The sequence below is a fragment of the Catharus ustulatus genome, chromosome 3 (assembly GCF_009819885.2).
Source record: "Catharus ustulatus isolate bCatUst1 chromosome 3, bCatUst1.pri.v2, whole genome shotgun sequence".
NCBI classification, from domain to species: Eukaryota; Metazoa; Chordata; class Aves; order Passeriformes; family Turdidae; genus Catharus; species Catharus ustulatus.
This window is the reverse complement of record NC_046223.1, coordinates 57,696,687-57,716,653: the sequence shown is the minus strand read 5'-3', so window position 1 is coordinate 57,716,653 and position 19,967 is coordinate 57,696,687. Positions and strand designations below refer to the sequence as shown.

At 41.0% G+C, this 19,967-nt stretch overlaps 1 protein-coding gene across 3 annotated transcripts in view; it reads right to left on the bottom strand.

Annotated features, from left to right (window-relative positions):
• RGS17 (regulator of G protein signaling 17) overlaps positions 1-17,039 on the bottom strand; it is a 71,344-nt gene extending 54,305 nt beyond the window's left edge. For 2 of the 3 annotated variants that reach the window (XM_033055113.1, XM_033055114.1), the window contains exon 1: positions 16,855-16,937. The gene's annotated coding sequence lies outside the window, so the exon portion shown is untranslated. Of the gene's footprint in view, positions 1-16,854 lie in introns of all 3 variants that reach the window. The other variant, XM_033055116.1, reaches the window with a different exon arrangement.
• Positions 17,040-19,967: the final 2,928 nt, after the last annotated feature.

Here is a 19,967-nt window from a genome sequence, read left to right as displayed (position 1 = left end):
TCATCTTTGCCATGAACAAAAGCTGTGTTAGATGAAATGCTTAGAAAAGGTCTGCCTTCAGTTCACCCAGCATCCAGGTTTGGTGAGTATTTTCACCCAGGTGAAGTTTAAGGAGACTTTATTTTAGTATAACTAGTAAACACAAAAGAGAAAGAAGCTGTGAGATAATAGGTTTAGGATAAACATAGGGCTGCCAAACTTCTATGCAAGGATAAACTCCTTTAAGGATGTCCAGTTCTGTGAAGAGAACTTGGTAGGCTGTCTGTTCTAAGCAACATTTACTGTAGGTTTGGTCTTTGTCTCATGTAGGCACATAGACTGTGCTGGTTTTAATGTGCACCCTAATTACACTTTCCTACTTATTTGAATAATATTTGGTAACTTGACCACTTTTTTAAAGCTTTTGATTCAGTTATTTATAATAAGTTAGTCCTATTGCCTATGACCATATTTTTTGTAATATAAAAAATATTAAACACAAGCATAATCATGGAAGTTATAACTGGACCCCAATAAACAGAACACCAGAAGGAAAAAAAAAAAATCAGTTTACATGTGCACTTTTACCAAAATGAGGAAATAATAAAGCCAGTGTGATGCTCCTTCTGCTTCTAGTGTGCACTGTGAGGAGTTCTGGGTTCCCCAAAGCTGTTCCCACTCAGACCAGACAGCTCTGGGTGCAGAGAGGCTACGAGTCATTTGCTTTCAGAGTGGTTTTTGTGGATTTTGGAGGTGTGTGCATGTGTGTATGTGTGTATTTTTGTAAGTCTTTTGTTGGATTTGTATTATTTTCGCCCTGTAGAAGAGAACAGCCTCGTGTAAAGTACCTGGGAATCTACAATACTTTGACAACATGAGACACCTCAGAATGAATTCCGAGAAGCAGCATCCCAAGCATGAGGCTCCTTGTCAACTTTGATCAAATAAAGTTCAAGCCATCAGTCCTTCAACTCCTGCTTTCTGGTTGATGTGTTTCTACCATGTGGTAACACAAATAAAGCAGGTTTTGTGGCAGAAAACTAACTCTGTAGAAGCAATGATTAGCTGTTAGGAGGATTAACTCTCCAAATTGATTAACTGGAATCACTTATATGTGCCAGGGAGAGACAGACAACAGTTCCGGCTTAGACTTGCATAAAATGCTGCACCTGACTCTCCTCCTTTATTTTATGAAAGAAAAATTGAGAAAATGGCAAGAGTTTTGGTGAGGGCAGGACGTATGGAACAAACCCAAACCTTAGATCTGACCAGCCCCCTTCTCTGGCTGTGTTTTGGAATGACAGTTCATTTGGGTCTAGTGTTTTGTGATGAGTTCAGCTCTTTTAGAAAATGAGAAGCATACACTCAGCGTGTCTTCTGGACCAACTCCTCTGAGATCTCTGGCAGACAACACGCCCTGCTGAGAGCTGGTTGGGACCTAGTTAGCAGGATGTAGTTTCAAGCATGAGTAATAGGCACTCAATGCACTTGACTGGGGAAATTTGGGTACCTAAGGGTGAGGGGAATGGGATATTGTGTGTTCTGAAAAACTCAGTCCTCTTAGCGGACTAAAAGCAACTAAGTCCTAGTTTGGATGCCTAGTATATGTAGCAGTTTGGGGTGGAGGTGCATACAGCAGCTACTGTCATCCCAGTAAAGAAAAAATTCCTCCTTGTCCATCTCTATGCTGGGCCAGTTCTACCTGTGCACAAATACCTCACCCTGGAAAGCTGCACAGAGGAAGGAGCTACAGAAAATGTTTAAATTAAGAGAAATATTTTAATAGCATTTTTAAAGTCTCATCTAAGCCCAGTGCTTTCCTCAAGAAGATGGCTATTAAAAATGCCTGTATCCTCTGAATTATAGAGTTCTTAGATGTGATCCTTGGATGTATATTTATGGCATTACTGAAATGGCCACTTTCTGTTTACCAGAGGACACTAGTGGTACCAATAAGTATGCTACTCTAATATTTATTCATCTTCCATAAACAGAATTGCTGAAAAGAATTTTAGGGAAATTTTATATAGTAGAAAATTGCCTCTTTTTAAAAAAAGACAAAAACTATTAAACAAAATTAGTTTTTAAATACTAAGGGTACTGATCAGGATACGATGAAATTTCAAATTAACTGTAACAGTAATAAAATCTTTTGGAGACTTGCAGTTGACTCAACAGTACCTTCCTCATTAGGACCATAGTTTTGTATTAGTAAGTGTGCTGCAGGTAAGAAAGGCCCCCAGTAGATTTGCCACATGCAGCAAATAGTGTGACCTTCCATTGCCATCAAAAGTTGTCTGCCTTCTTTTCTCTTCACATGCAGATCTCCAGATCCAATGAACACAGCATTGGGAAAGCTGATCTCCTTTCTTTTCAAGATCATCTGTTCTTGCTTAGCCAGAGGCCCTTTCACTGATTTTGACCATGGTGTAGGATCAGAAAGGAGAAGCAGGAAAAGAGGCATCACCCAATTGTTGGCTCTTATCTCCTGTTGTCTCTAGATCAAGGAGATTTAGTTGAACCACACATAATTTTGAGTGTTTCAGAAGCAAATTCTAGTTGCAGATAGGAAAAGAAAACAACCTGGGTTTAGTGTGGGTTTTTCGTTGTTGTTGCCCCTATGCCATTATTTATTGCACATAATGGAATGATTTTAAATGCTAACACTTTTTTTAAGGTAGGACTTCTGTAATATCTTTTTTAATCATCAGGCTGAAAAACTTTTCCTTGTAAGACTGAATTCTTCAAATGCTGCAAATATCTAATAATCAAAAGCTATTAGAAATCCGCTTTTATTTTTTAAAAAGTGACTCTAATACATTTATTTTTCAGTGTCTGTCTCTGCTATTCCATACTTCCAGAATTTATCACTGTAGCCTTTTAATTCACCTGTTCTTTACTAATTTCTTTCTTTCTTCACTAAGTAGGATCCAGATCCATGTTACACTCAGTACTCTTCACTGCTATCTACTGAGATTTCAGTCTCACTGTCTATCATACATGTTTCTTGCCCCTACAGACTTTAAAGGTCCTTTTCAACTTCTCTGTGTTCTCTCAGTCTGTGCTGGTTGTTACTTCTGCTCTTGAGATTTGTCCCTTACCTGGAACATCTGGATAGCCAATTCTGTGGTGTACACACTCTAAAATTGTCTGTCCCTGTCAATAATTCCATTTTCCTGCTCCCCAAGTTCAGCAGTTCTTGCCTCAGGATGTAAGCAAGGAAACAGCTGGAGAGCCAGGGGCAAAAATCTCACAATGAATATAAATGTGGCATAAAAAGTTCTTTAGATCTTATGGAAAGGCTGTATGGAAAGCAATGAAACAACACTTAGCATCTCAATAGAAGATTCATCCCAGTTAGTGAATAGGATAAACTTCTGTTCTCTGTGGAGCTGACTCAAGCACTTCTTCCTTCGGGGAATTTTTTTTAGCTTTGTGGAAAGAACTGTTGAGAATTAAATTGAACCACCTGCATGTCTGGTCAAAAAGTAAGATTTTGCAGATTTTTCTGCTAGGGTGAATGCCTGTGTTCATGTTCATTGTTTCACTGGAGGAAATGTAGGAAGGAGTTTTGCCTTGCAATTACTGATTTGGACTAACATCTGTCCTCACTGGGGCAGACCTGCAGGCAAATGTCGGGATACACTCATGGAGAATGTTTTTAAATGCTTCTCAAAGACAACCTAAATGCCTCAAAACTCCTGGAAGTTTCATTGTCTGCCTCACTTTAACTTATTGCTATAACTGTGCTATGACCCATGACTACTGAAAAAAGATTGACAGGTTAGAATCCTTGCTAACAGTATTCTGTTTAAATACACACCTGAAATTTTCTTTTTGGGGAGTTGCAGATTAGAGTCCTAGCAAGAATAAGCATGTGCTGAGGAACCCTTTGCTCTCTGGGGAGCAAGATGACAAGATTAGTTGTCTGTGTGGGGCATCACAACAGCAGCAGGGCCAGGGAGGCTCAGGCACTTCGGTGGGACATGCAGCCCCTGATGGAGGACCATCCACTGGACACTCAAAAGATAAGTGCTAATCCTGGGCAGCCAGGCCATCTCAGTGTTGTCCCTACATGCTTTTTGGGAGTCTCTGAGCTCCATACTGCCTGTAATAAATAGTGTGTGCATACCTACAACCTCAGAGTGGCTGCTCCTTCTGATCAGGGAACAGCTTTCTGACACACATAGATAATACATGTGACATACATTGTCTGCTGGTACTTCATCCATGCAACATCTTAGGAAGGAGATGTGGATGGAAATGTTTTTAATGTGCTGATAGCACTGACCTTTCAATTTCCATTATACATCACTCAGAAGCAGTGACCAGGCATTCAAAATCTGAGTCTGAAAGCCAAATTTAGACATTTTCTGAATGGTTTTATTTTTGTTTGAACAATACAATTATTTTTAAATAGAAAAAGTAAACTGAACGTTGCAATTGCAGGAGAGCATGGGAGGCAGACCTGCTTGCTGATTAAATGTTTGATCCTTATTCAGCCACCAAAGGCTTGGGTGCAGCCAATTTTCTTTTTCTAGTGAAGTGCCTGAAGTGCCTGTCCTGAGATAGCGCAATTTTTTACAGTGCATAGTAACAGGTAGAACGTTAACAAGTAGAATAAAGGATACAGCATGGTTATTGTCAGTTCAAACCTCTCCTTTTTAGATGTGATTCTGAAACCCTCACAGAGAAGAGTGATCAGTTTCCATTCAAGTCTGCAAGTGGGTCAGCATAACAGAACTGAAGTCTGAGAACAACCATAAACAATTACCAACTCATTTTAGTGGTGCAGATTCTTCATTTCCTTGACAAATGTTTAATTTTCTCTTGTGGTCTGACTTTTCTTTAGAAGGTGAGTCATAGACAACAAATCAAAATGATGACATTTTTGTTTGTCCTGTGCAATCTCATTTAGGTGAACCAATGATTTGCAACACAGTTGCTATTGCTGGAAACCTCTTCTGGACTGGTACAAGTCTGCACTAGAATTTTACATCTTTATCTAGTTCCACAGAATGCCAAGATTGAGAAGAACTTTTAAGTAAGATACAGAAGAGTTTCCTGACAGAGCCATCTCCTGAAAGAGTCTGAGAAGAGAAATTATACTAATGCTGATGCTATTTTGTATCCAAATCAACATGGAAATGTATTTTGATGATGGACCAAAAAAAAAACCAAACCCTTTAGGTTGCCCCAAAGTTTATGTAGATGTAGGTAGGTAAATCACCTCTGTTATGCACACGACCTTATGTGTTTTGCTGCCACTATTCACAGTGATGATCACACTGGGTCACACAGCATTGAAATTCAAGCAGCACACTTCAAAGATTTCTTCAGGTATAAGCTGCACCTTGAATACTCCTTATCAAGGGATAAACAGGAGAGAAAGCTCATTGAGAAGTCACACAGGCTTTACCGTCTTTCTACTCCAGGGAGCCCCACAGATGAGTTATGAAGGGAAAAGGCTGGAGGAGGGGTTTTGTGACTGGGAGGAGAACTGCTGCCAGGATATTTGAGCCCCCTTGCTTCACAAGATATAGATTCTGCATTCTGAGTCTTCTCTTCATTTTTTCATGTCCATTTGATCTAAAGAGAGTTTCTGGGACAAATGTTTAAAGGGAAGGGATATGAATGTGTCAGGTGAACAAATGGAAGGGAGGAAGAACAATTTAATATGGATCATTGCACAACAGCAAATGGAGAGTAAGCAGTCTTTGAGTGAATGTGGCTGGAAATGAGAAAAAGGTTTTCAACAGATCTGGAGCAGCCTCTGGGTAAGAATATATGTAAAAAAAGAAAAACAAACAAAACAAAACAAAACAAACCCCGCCAAACCAAATGAAATAACCTAAGCAAGCTCCTTCACTCTCATCCCCCCAAAATACCCCATAAACCCAAAACAACAACAAAACAAAACAAAAAAGACTTCCTGCTCTTAATATCAGCTTGATCAAGAGAAGAAGAGGAAAAGTAAGAACTGGTTGATGAAAACAGATAGAGTTTGGGTTGAAATTAGCCAGGGTTTTCCCCTCAGCATATGTTCCTATTTTCCAGTGTTCCTAAAGTTGTTACTGTGGCACCTGCTGGAATCAGCCACGCTATTGAACAGCAGCCTAACCCAGAGTGCTGCTGAGCACACACTGTCAGCCTGGCTCAATAGCAGCTGATTTCCTTCCTACCCTGCTGGATACACTCTCTGCCTCAGAGAACAGGACTGTAGCACAATTTAAAACAGTATCTCACCTAAACAGCTCAAGGTTTAATGTAGAAACACAATAAAAAAAGTCAGTCTGCAGTATGTGTAGCACACAACTTAGTTTTAAAACATTAAATACTGTCTTTAGATTATTCCAGATAGTAACTCACTGAATATTAAGCGGTCAAAATCAAGGTGTCTCTGGCATTCAGTTCCCTTGCGTATGATCTCACTGTCCATCAGAACAATTTCTACTTAACAGAGCCTAAACGGAGCCTTAAAATCCTATGCTTGAAATGTAAATGATGAATAGCATTGCATATAAGAATAGTTTCTGCCATAGAAGTCCATTCAATTTAATGGAAAAATGTCTTGAACATGAATAGCAATTCAATTATTTGGAGTCTTAAAACCCCTGTGAAGTGTCTCCTATCTGTAGCTGGATCTGCAATAAATTATGCTTTTTGACAAATTTAGTCTTCTTACATGAAAGCTCCCTTAGACCATATTTTCTTGAATACACGGAGATCTCTCCCTCATCTTCCAAGGGACATACAGTAACTTACTACTTTTCTTTACAAAATAAACTAAATTGAATTTACTTGGGCCATCAGCATACTTCATGGGAAATTTGCTGGAGAAGCTGATTGGTGGTAACTCATGCCACAGCCCATGTGTGTGTCCTCTCACAGGGATAACCAGAAGGCAATAGATTCAACGTATCTGAGGCTAAATTACAAAGAAATATATATAAGTATATAAAAAGTATATGCTGATATGGACTGAGTAAAGCATTTCCCCTAGTCTTGATTGCATACAAGATTGAAATGTTAAAATTCAGAGTAATTGGGGATTAGAAATTGTATGCTGCCTTCATTGTTAGAATTAGGTATGCACTGACTAGTTAGTCCACCCCCTTTTGTTACCTGTAAAAAAAATTTATTGTATTATAACTGTGATATTACAGAAACTTAAGTCAAAAAACAATCAAGCTAAAACAAATGAGCATAGATTTTTTTAATGCATAATTTGGTAAAGCTAGGACAGGTGTTACTCAGTTATGAACAGGACTGAGTTGTCTATACTGGAATTAAGTCATTTTATGAAGATGACAGATCTAGAGGCAGCAGTCTAATGGCTCTCCAAAATCCCATGTATTTTTAAAGAACTGATGAGCTGAGAGTTATGGGATACATCTACGCAGAAGCATCCCATGCTACTTGCCATATGCTTCCGTTCTCTCTTTTTCATTTTTAAATGCAGGTCTACATTGCTTAATCACCCAAAGTCTTCATGTTTTTGCAGTGTTTTGCTTATTGAGCAATTTTTTTTCTCACATGGCCATAATTTATATTTTCCATATTGATATTCAGATTATATGTTCAAAGGAGCATATTGGAGAGGTTTTACCCTGGTCATCTTCAAATGAGTAAGAATGCTTGATCAGAAAGACTAACTTCTCATTCAGTTGCAAATTCCCAATTTTGTCCTGGAAATTGTCTGGCTCTGGAGATTTTCTGGATCTTAAACTCTCTCTGATGATTATATATGAGCATTACTTTGGTAATAAGGAAGCTGGAGTAGGAGACAAAATTCTTAATGTTAGATTTTTAACCCTTGAAATCAACAAGAAATTTTGCCCTGTATGTTTATTTTCTGCATTTGCCACTATTTTACTGTGTTTACTCCTCTAATCCCTTAATTGATATGTATCTGCACTTCTGTTCTGTGAAAAGTAGTGCTATTGTCTTAGCATGCAAAGATATTTTTTTGAAAAGTGAGCTTGTAGAAAAGACAGCAGGATGGAACAATTAAAAAGCACTTATTAGGTCTAAATTCCAAAAATCTGGAAGGACAGGAATAGTCTTTTCATAATGTGTTCTTTATTTATTCTTGCTAAATTGCTAGATTCTCAGAATAATAATAATATGATTAGTAGTCACCTCTTCTTTTACTATTTTCATCTTTCTGGATTCTTTATTGTCTTAAAAGTTCTTGAAAGGTCACATTGTATGAATCCAGGGCACTGTATTTGCCACAGCATTATATGCCTGACCAAGAAAAATTCTCAGCAGAAGTAAGGTCATACAAGATGTATAATTTTCCTATTACCTCATGCACACACAGATATAAGCCACTCATCTTTTCTAAACTTTACGCTTTCTTTAAAAATATGTTCAAACAATTCTCTCAAAAAATTAATATTGAACATAAATCATAACCTCCTCATCCCACAGGTTTGATAGAATATTAATAGTAATAAACACATGAAGGACTTGAGTGAGCTCAGTATAGTTAAAACCATTCAATATGAGTTATGTCAAATGTAATTTTTAAAACCATATATATGTGAGATGGGTACAAGATGGTTACATTGGTATTTTATATCAGATTGCCAAATTGATGGTATTGTCAATATAAATATGTTGACTTCTGTTAGCGACCACAACATTGTGATTCTAGAATAAACATGGCAAAAGTCAATGTGACAAACATTAAATGTATTATAGCTGAATCTTGGTCTGAAATTAAACATGGGGAATAAGTATTAAGCAGGTGTGCTACTAACTGGATCCTTCAAGCATATGTTCATTTATACAACCTGACAACTCACCCCTCTGTTATGAAGAAAATAAAAGGAACCATAAAAATCTGCAGTGTTCTTGCTTGTGGTAGGCAAATACCAAGGGAATAACATAAGCTAACAAAAATAAGTCACTGACTCGAGATGATCTGGATCCATTGTTAAGTAAATCTCAGCAAACACAGTTTCCTTTGGTTAATAGCATATTCCTGAGAGGAAAGAATGCAGGCCAAAGGCAGAGGCCTTCCTGAAGAGAAGTGATGTGCCTCTACTGGAAAGAAACTCTTCTCCTGAGGCTAAATGGGCAATTTAGTTTCATTCATACAATTAGAGTGACCTGCTCTGCATAACAGGACAGTCTCATAGAGTTTTATTGGGAATGATCCCTGGAATGTGGTAACTTTCCAGTCAGGTTTGGGACCATTCTAAGAACTCAGTACATAGACAATCAAGTTCTGGTGCAAAAGCTCAGGCTTCTGTTAGTTTGCAGAGGAAAAAGTCCAGGACTCTTAACAAAAACTGAGAGTCTTGGCACTTAAAAGAAGTTCTGAGGGCAGTCCTGCACCCACAAGAGGTGTGCTACCTTGGCTACATAAAGCCAAATTCTTAGACAGCCACATGGACACCATGTTACCTCTGTATTTTAGCACTGACTGCTGTTGAAGCAACAGTTGTGATTTCCTTAGCTGGCTACTGATCAACTGAAGCAGGTTAAGAAGAGCTAAGAACACAGTTGAAGGAGTATGGAACATACTTGGTAGTAAATGTCTTCAGGAGCCATTTAGGTTAAAAATAGAAATATTTCAGGAGTGTATGTCTCAGTTTCTGAGTAGTCTGTACTGCAGGATGCAAGATGACATACAGGTAGTAGAGGTAGAATAAGGCAACTTTCTTATAAGTGCTGCTTTAACTAGATTTTTCAAGTGTCTGAACTTTGTTAGCTATCTCTACCCAAGACTGCAATTAGCACTGTAGGCATAGGCTTTGCGACAGATGCTGGTTATGGGATGGTCCTTCTGCAGAGAGAGCTGAGGACAAATCCAATAAACAGTCAGATTCCTGTATTCAGAACCACTGACCAGTGGCCTGTCCTACATGAGCTATCAGCTCAAAGCTGCTGCCTTCCTAACTTCATAGTTTATGAAGTAGTTGCATTCACTGGGTATAGGTATTCCCTCCATCCTTTCAAGATTCTCACCACACAAGTATTTATTTCTTTTGTGGTTGCTCTGTGTCTTAATTTTGGCTATCAAATAACCAAAAATTTGAAAACAGTCTTGTCTATTCTGGTCAGCACAATGCTTACCATATAGCTGAGATTCTATTAATTAACATCATCTGGGGTTTTTACATTGTGAGGGTCAGTAAGTGTTTATAAAAATATTTGGACAAATATAATACATATAATTCTACACATTAGATTCCAGTTACCAAGTTATCAGATAAATCAAACTGTATCAGTTAAATTATCAGACATTATAAGACAACTGCATTACAACACAGTAGATATATTTTTAAGCCATTCTACATGAATGATAAAAAAATGACTTTTACATCTCACTCTTCCCAAACCCATCTTGAAAGCTATGGAGCATCTGATTAATATTTTAGGATTTGTAATTTCTGAAGATAATAAGGCTTGGAAATAAAAGAACCTTTTGGACACTGAGTAATTAGGATGACACTTCCCACCTACATTCATTAAATCAAGGCTACTTGTGAAGCTCTTGTACAGGAAGTTATTATTCACTGTTCTTAATTTTCATATGATGCAAATCATTGAGAGAGCAGAATCTACACTACCCAAAGGTCTGGTGCAATGTGAATATCAGAGAGCATGTGCTGTCTGCAGTACTGTCAAATTAAGGCAGATTGGATAAGAAATTCCTTACTTCAGAAGGTTGTTCCCATTAAGCAAACCATAAATAGTAACAATGGTATTAAAAATTTAGTATACATTTCTTCAGTATGAAGCTGGTGAGACGCCGGAACAGGTTGCCCTGAGAAGCTGGGGATGTCCCATCCTTGGAAGTGTTCAAGGTCAGGTTGAATGGGCCTTTGAGCAGTTCAAAGTGTCCCGGTCCATGGCAAGGGGAATTGCAACTAAAATACCTGTAGGGGTTCTTCCAGACCAGACTTTCTATGATTTCCCTCTAATTTAAGCTTCTATGAGACCAGCATATATATGGTGATACGAATCAGGCAGTGGTGCTGTGAGAAATGTCAGGACTTCCTGCAGCTCCTTGCCACAGCTGCAATGTGCCTAGGACAAGCTGCCTCTAAGGGTGCTCATTGTTCTGAGATCTCTCACTTGAAAGCTGTCTGAACTACCAGAGAATCACAGAATCACAGAGTGGTTTGGGTTGGAACAGACCTTAAATATCACCTAGTTCCAACCTCCCTGCCAGGTTGCTCAAAGCCATGTCCAACCTGGTCTTGGAAGCAGGTATAAAAGTGCTGTGCTAAGGACACCATGACTGCCCTCATCCATGCTTCCTGGGCTTTGGTTGCTTTCTGTCACAGGATTATTTGCCTTTAACTGACATAAGCTGTTGTTAAATGAAGACCTTGTTACAGCATACCACAGCATAGCAAAATATAATACAGCAAAAACATAATTCGGCAAAACTACCCAAACCATATTCAGCCTTCCTAAAACAAACAAACAAACAAAAAAAGATCTCAAGTCTTTGTTGGACTTGAACTTAGCAAGGAGGCATAAGCACTTAATCAGGGATCTGAGACAGAGTGGCTGTGTCCTTCAAAGACAGCACTACAGATTACTTCTCTCTGCTAGTCTGTATATACAGAGATAGGCAGCATACAGTGGTTCAGCTTGTGATCTCTCATATTTCAGCAAGCACAGAGCTGGCATCACTGGATAGAGCAGCCAAACTGCTTTAAATGAAGCTGCTTTGGTAGCAGAGGCTACAGTGTTAATGCATCACAGTCTAATTTATCCCTTTCTCACTGTAGAACCTAGGCTGGATATATACTGGTTTTGAATGGAGAAAGATTATGCAGCACAGATAGAGTGTTTAAGGTGTGTGCATGTTTTTAATGCTTGGCTGCTGGATTTAAGATTTTATTAAAATTTCTTTCTATCTCCCTACCTGTAATTTTCAACATACATTCTATTTAGATATTTACTGATTTCTAAGAACTTGCTGCTATTTGCTTGCAAGTAAATAATGTATGAAAATTCTCTATTGTATTGAAGTTAAGATGCATTTCATTTATATTTTATAAGCAAAGAACTTAAAGGTATGAGTCTAAATTTCTATGACGGTATGATAGACTCATCCTTAAATTGATTAAAACACCTTTATTTAAGTACAGATTCATTAAATTTACTGGAACAACACAAATTTTTCAAAGCTCACAAGTCACTTAAATTGAGTTTACATCTATTTTACACCACCAGAGCAGTGCAAATCAGAGAAGCACACAAGGGAATTAAACCTCTTATGTCGGTTTGGTGGAGGTGCAGGTTACAAGGTTACATGGTGGCTGGGCAGGAGGAGCAGAGCAGATCCCGAGTTCATCTCTTTGTGTGCTTTAAGCATTCCTCAAGGTCCCTGCCACAGTCACACTGCTTGGCTGCTTCCTCTGTGCACACTAGACACAGCAGCAGTGCCAAGGAAAGCCTTTTGAGAGCAAATACCCAACTTCAAGTAGAGACACAAAATCTCTGTAGAAAAGACCTCTCTGAAACGGTTAACTTTCCAGAGAATCAAAGTGAGACATGCATGCAGCTCACTTCCTCAGAGCCTCTGTAGCCAAGACCTGCAGAGGTGCCAAGCTGAAGGGCTGGGCTTTTTTGGAGGGTTCAGTGGACCCCCAGGAGTCATCAGCAAAGCTATTCACACAACTCTACATCTAACCTGTGGAGCCATAGCATTAGCTATAACCACAAATGGGTAAACTTAATTACAACTTAATCTATTCATTTGTTTTTATACTCTATGCACAAGCTTTTAATTAATTTATGGTATGGAAAGTTTAATTGCATTATTTTGTTATAAAAACTAACTAGAATAAAGGGTATGTCAACAGAAATGCTAAATTTTGTGAAGGATTTAGTTTTTAATGAATTTTAGCTCAAGCCAATTAGCACATGAATTTTATGTTCTTAGAAAACTCATCCTGTATTCACAGAATAAGCACTACTAGTATGGTAGGGATATATTTTTCACTGAATAAACTGACATCTTGGTATGAGTGCAAAATAAATCCCTGACATCACGAAGACATGATCAGGAGGGAGCTAATGGAACTGTAATGAACATCTCTGTAAGGGCTAATACTGTTTCACTTAGTACACTCCTGACGTACTCATAAGAATCTCCATGTGTTCATACTTACAGGCGTGCATGTGAAGGATACAAGTAAGAAAGAGCTATTTAAAAGTACTAGGATTGTAAGATTTATTTAAGATAATATATTTTTAGCTAACAAAAATTTATATGCCACATATATATATATATATATATATCTACATATATATATGTTTTGCTACATATACACCACTTGTAAATGGAAAATCATGTCTTAAATCTGAGACGGCCTGACATTCCTCCTATCCTGTCCCCTTAACAATACCATTCAGCCTCTCTGTCTTTTAGTCTTTTTGGAGATTGGGATTGGCACATTTGAGGTCTCCAGCATTTTATTTTTTGTGAAGAATTTCACTACTCACAGGTTTCTGCACTTCTCTGCTTCATCACGTTATACTGTGGATTGTGTTGCCCCAAGTTGTGTCTGCTGCTGAACTAAAACTCTGAGAATTTCGGTGGTTTTGGGTCTGGGTTGTGCTTTTGTAGTTCTCTGGCCTCTTATTCCTTTATTATTCTTATGACAAAATCAAAGAGGGGCTACCACTGAGATCAGGGAAGTATTCTGCAATGTTGGTCTCATCAATACTCCTCAAGCAGGACTGAACTCAGGAGTGCTCTTCTGAAGAAGAATTTGTGTTATACCTTAAAAATCAGCTACATTTTATGGGACATTTAAACTTTCCTTTTGAAACTGTGCATGTTGTTCAATATACACATCTTATAATGAACATTACACAGCACAATTAGAAAATGATGCTACTTCAAATGTACGGAGTTCATATATATATGTATATGTATATTTGTATGTATATCCCTTGACATACAGCTTGCATTTTGTATTTAATATAGTAGCTAAGAATACAATATTTCATCTTTTTTTCAGGATAGGTAGAAAATTGCATTGGGGTAGGGAATTTTTCACCAAGTTATCAGTCAGATTCCAATTCAAATCAATAGTGCAGGGAGTATTTTTCAACAGACAGGTTTTCAGTAGCCTTCTGGAAAGAAGTTCATGGGTTCAGGGCAATTCTTTGTGCATGTGTGTCCATGTTGCATAACAAGGAGAAGAACAACTATTCTTATATGTAGATTTCAAGATAAAAACCAAGGGCTGAGTACAGCTTCACACTCCTAGGCAGGCCTCTGGTGACAGGCAAAATAAAAGGACCTGACATGCCAGTGCTGTACCTGCTCTGGTTTGAGAGGACACTCCTGGCACCTCTATGTGTATGTGCTCCTTGTCACATACGAAAGCTAAGGAGCACTGAGTGAAATTACCAGGCAGCAGGCTCATAGTAAACAAAAGGAAGTACTTTTTCACACAAATCATAATTAAATTGTGGTGCTCATTGCCACAGAACAGGGTTGAGACCAATGCATAAACAAATTTTTAAAAAGGGAGTAGGGAAACTCAGAGTCTATTAAATATGATGGTCTGAGACCAAACCCCAGTTTAAGAAATCCATGTTCTCTGTGTTGCTGCAACTGGAAAGGATATGCCAGGAAAAGATCCCTGTGTGCCAGTCTTACGTTTTTCTCCCTCCAGCATCTGCTAATGACTGTAGTCAGAGCCAGGATATTGGACTAGATGTTCAACTCACTATAGCAATTTATTTGATCGTATTCTTTTAATTAAATTATGTTCTTATTTTGGCTACTTAAAAGGATCTAAGGCCCTGATGGAGAAAGGCATTTAAATGCTTCAATGCTCACGTTATTTCAAGGATACTCGTGTGTATCATAGCATTTGCGTCTTAGGGCATAAACTTACTGGGGTGGGGCTCATTCATCTTTTATTAGGACTTTGCTTTTTCTGAGTATGAGCTAGAATAAAAATAGGTATTTGTAACAGTGATAACAGTGGGCAACACTGTTTCTCTATAAAGGTTAAATAGTTTGTTTGCCTAAATGGCTGGTGCCACAGGTAAATTTCCCAGTGATTTATGTAAGGATGATGACACTAGCGTCCACTGATGAGAAAAAGAATCAACTTCTTTTATAGAAGTCCCCACATTTCTGATACAGGAATATGACATTTGTAGGAAGCTATTTTTCACCTGTTACCCATAATAGTATTGCCAGTCAACATGTAACTTACTTATATTTACCTAGAAGGGTATTTCAGATTTCATCCATTTTGCAAAAGCATCTGGTTGCAAACCTATGACACACGTTGGTGAAAATCCAGATACAGAAATGAAGAAACCGAATACCAAAAACCATAAATTTCACCCCTGCTGTTCCTAAGCCTGACAGCACCAGTAAGGTTTCCTTCTAAATCAACAAGAGGAGATAGAGACGAATATTAGGCTGGCAGCCGAGCGAGCGAGGCAACCTCGGCGTTCTGGATTGCGGGCGGCTCCATCCCGAGGAGAGCGCAGCCCCGCAGGAGCAGCACACGCGGCTCCGGGGCGCTGGGCAGCGGCACCGCATCCCCGCCGCACCGAGGGCCGCGGGTGTTTCCCGGCGGCAGGGAAGCCCCGCTCCGCCCGGGGCCGCGCCGCTGTCCCGCGCTGCTCGGAGCCGGGCACGGCGCACCGGGAGCATCCCTATCCCTATCCCTATCCCTATCCCTATCCCTATCCCTATCCCTATCCCTATCCCTATCCCTATCCCTATCCCTATCCCTATCCCTATCCCTATCCCTATCCCTATCCCTATCCCTATCCCTATCCCTTATCCCTATCCCTATAACCGTCCCCATCCCTATCCCCATCCCTGCCCCGCCGGCCGCGCCCGGCCACCTGCTCCTGCCGCGGCCCCCCCGCCTCGCCGACATTTCCAGGGGAGGGGCGGGAAGGAGGCCGGGGCACAGGGATGGCGGTGCCGCAGGCTACGGCGGGCGGGGGAGGCTGGGTGCCGCCCGGGGCTCCGCCGCCGCTGCCCGGGGGGTTCCCCGGCCCCGGTCCGGCCCGGCCCGGTGGGGCAGCCGAGAAAGGGGACAGAGGGAGGGAGGGAGGGATGGGAAAGCAACTCCTGATCTCAGAGCAACGACTCGCTTGTTCACCCGCACCTTCCGTCGGCTCCTCGGATTGAAATAACAACAACAACAATAATATTATTGATAAAAATCACACCACCTCTCCTCGCGCGAAGCAGACCCACGTTACAGGCAGGGGAAGGTCAAGAGGAAAGACAGGAGGAGCGCTGCCTCGCCTCCGATCTGGCGGCTGTCACACCGCCAGCCCGAGCCCCCGGCTTCCCCGGGGGCGGCCCAATCCCTCCCCGCCCGGGCTGGCAGCATCGCCCGGCGCGGCGGATGCCCCGCGGCATCCCCGGCACCAACCGGGGGGCGGCAGGGATGGGGGCGCGGGTAGAGCCAGGCGACACCTCTCCCCACCCCTTTGTGCATCGCGGGCAGGACACACACGTACACACGTACACACACACACACACATACACACACACACACACACAGCTCCACCTTGCAACCTCGGCGCCGAAGCCGCCCCTTGTCACACCATACACACAGAGGCACGCTTACACACAGCCTGTCCACCCGGTGAATACATTTTCTATTGCACTCTACCGCCATCCATCCATCCATCCATCCATCCATCCATCCATCCATCCATCCATCCATCCATCCATCCATCCTCTGGACTCCCACCTTCCTTTTCCTCTTCCCCCCACATCCCTCCCTGTGGTCGGTGTGGTTTTCGCCCCACACACGCCCTTTGCATCGCTATAAAGCAGACATTTTGGTGCTATTTATCACGGTTCGGGCTGAAATAAGCGCGGAGCGCCTTACCCACCCCCGCCCGGCTGCGTGCAGTTGGCGCTGAGCGATCCCGGGAAGGGCTGGTGCGGCTCGTTCCCTAGCGCAGCTGGTTCGCTGCCATCCGCCCAACTTCAGCACCCAGCCGGCGGGGAGAGGGAGGGAGGCGGGCGGGCAGCAGGCAGGGAGGGAGGAAGGGAGGGAGGGGGACAGAGAGAGAGAGGGAGCAGAGGGAGGGAGGGCGGCGGAGAGGAAGGGAGGGCGGGAGGGTGCGAGGAGCGGCGCGGAGCAGGGAGCCCCCGCACATGCGCTCTGCCAGCGGCGGCGGGGCCGGCGGCTGCGGGACTTCCCCCGCTCGGCCCCCGGGTGAGTCACGGCCCGCCCGGCCCCGCCGCTCCCGCCCCGGCTGCCGCGGGCACGCCGCAGCTCCAGGGACGTCGCATCCCTGCAGCCGGCACCGGGGGGCTCCGCGGACGGCGGGGCCGGAGCGGCCGCATCCCCGCTGGTGCCAGCGGAGCGACACACCGCCGTGCTGGGCAGGGGAGCGCTGGGCTGCGCTTTTGTTTCTGCTTTGGTCCCCACATCGGTATGTCCAAATAGATTCAAAAAATAAAATGTCCCTAAACCACTGTCCAACACGTCATTCTCCTCTGGAGCCGAGGGAGAGGCAGGGATTTAATAGTGGCCAAGTAACTTTTTGGTGTTGGGCACCCGAAGCACCATTTCTGAATAAAGAACCAGAGTGGATCCACATGGATCTGTCAACCATAAGAATCAGGACCAGGATGCTCTGAAAGTCTGGCTGTGAATCCTGAATCCCGCCAGGTCTTGCCAGTTAGTTTGTCCCATCTTTCCAAACTGCAGTTTCCAAATTTTGGCTGAATAGAGAACGTTGTTTAGCTTTCCTCCTGCGCCTTAAAAATCCGGAGTATGATGCGCCTCCAGGTAAGAGCACTGGAAAAATACATATTTGGCATCTGGATCCTGTCAAATCATGCCATGAATCCAGAAATGTTAGTATTTCAGGAGAGGGTGCATCACTACATTTACCACTTCACTAAAACAGTTTGGCAAGATGGCACAAAACACACAAGGCTGCATTAAAGTGGTTCTGTGGCTTGCCATCAATGTGTATCAATTCTCCTTGCAAAAGTGGTCAACACACCTTTGTATCCCATCTAGAGCCCAGAGTGGAGTGCTGCTAAAACTGAAGCCATGTTAGTGGGGCTGAAATTAAAAGGGTTGAAAGCAGTCCATAAGGGCTGGCTTGCATAAGAGCTGTAAGAGCATAGGCACATCAAAACCAGCTCGGATCTTGGGAATCTGTATTTTAAAACATGACAGTAGCAGCCATGCTTGTCTGCTTACTTTTTGTCTTCTGGGATAGAAGCTTTAAATTCTGAATCTCACAAGGACTAAAGTCAGTGTTAATCTCCCTGAAAGTCTCTTCCCATAAAACCATGACTTCTCTTTTCTTCTGATCTTGATCCTTGTGGAGGAAAAGTCCTTGAATTGGAAGCCACAACTCTGCCTGATTGCCAAAGGTTATTGGCGTGGCAATTTGTTAGTCTTTATGGAAATCTAAGTTATATTCCCTATCTCTAGAAACAGTGCTCAAAAGAGTATTGTAAAGGATAAAATGTATCTCTAAAGCATTAACAGTGTTTTTATTAGTTAATTACAATGCTTAAAATATTTCTTCAGTATTTTTCTCCAGCTTTAAAGAGAACCAGTGTTATTCTGAGGCCTCAATTGGGAAAAATCTCCATATGTAGGAAATACTGTCAAGACTTGTTTAACTTTAAACTCATATATTGAAGCTTCATGACTTCACAGTAGACTGTGAGCCTTCATACCTGCTTAATATTCAAAAGATTGCTCCATTCTGACAAAAACTGAAACCTCACAAAGCAAGCATCTTCTCCTACAGATTTAGTATCTACATAGAGATGTTCAACTTAAAAGAAAACCAGCAATGAAAGATTGAGTAATGGGTAGGATTGAAGGAAAATAATTTTACCCATATATCAGAAAAATATCAAATTCTACAAGTTTGAAAATGCTATGCTTAAAATGTTTAAATTAATAAAAGACTTCTCCTTTTTATTACTCTCTTAATGTTTCCCACAGCTCTGAACAGGCTCAGCCATTCATATTTACCATAGTTTCCTGCACTGAAGCCATTCCTTGTTGTTGCTTGAACTCCTGTAAATGAACCCACTTCCTTTCAATAGCTGTTCAGCTGCTCTGTTCTGGCCACTCTCTAATCCTTGTGCCTATTTTAGAGCCCTGCAATTGCTCTCAATGACTTTTTCTTCCAGGCCTTGCTGTCCTCTCTCCCTGTTTTATAGGTTTTGTTCTGTGCTTCTTTGCATTTCTTAATCCAAATGGTTTCCTTATTACAATTTTTTTTTTTAATTAATTAAAACCTGTTTGCAGGTTTGTTTTTGCAGGTTTGTTTTCCCAAAGAATTGTCACTGTCTTTTGAAAAAACGGAAATGGATAGAGAAATTTATTATAAAAGAGCTTGTGAAAATCTATAACGTGTACTTGAGAAGGTCTTCTGGCACAAAGAGTCCAAATAAATCTAATAAAATTATTTTACTTCAACATTGTGAGGTTAAATATCTGTAGAATTCCTACTGAATTTAATGGTTGTGAAGCTAGCTCCCTTATTTTCAAGTATTAAGTCTACGCTATTGTTAGTTGACTATGTAATTTCAGTCAACTTCAAATTCTACCTATAGAAATCCATGCATTTAAAACTTGTCACGGTCATAAACTCTTCAAGATTACAGTCAGTTAATAATATTCCCTGCATATCTTCAATGTAAAAGAAATAAAGGGCTAACATTAAAACAACTCAATAGTTGAAGACCTAAAATTCATCATAAAGTCATGGTCTTCTTTTGTGGCCTCAGCATGACTTCAATGTGATTCAAAATTAAAAATATTTAAAATGTGTTTGAAACACAGATTGTATACATATGTTTTCTCTGTAAGCAGCAGTACTGTAACAGCTTAAAGACACTTATGTTTGTAGTATCAGCTGGGAAATGGGTCAGAAAAAATGTCCTGCAGTTACAGAGATGTATTTATGTGTATTTATGGTCTACTTAATGCAAAAGAAGTGAATCTTGAGTCCTTCTT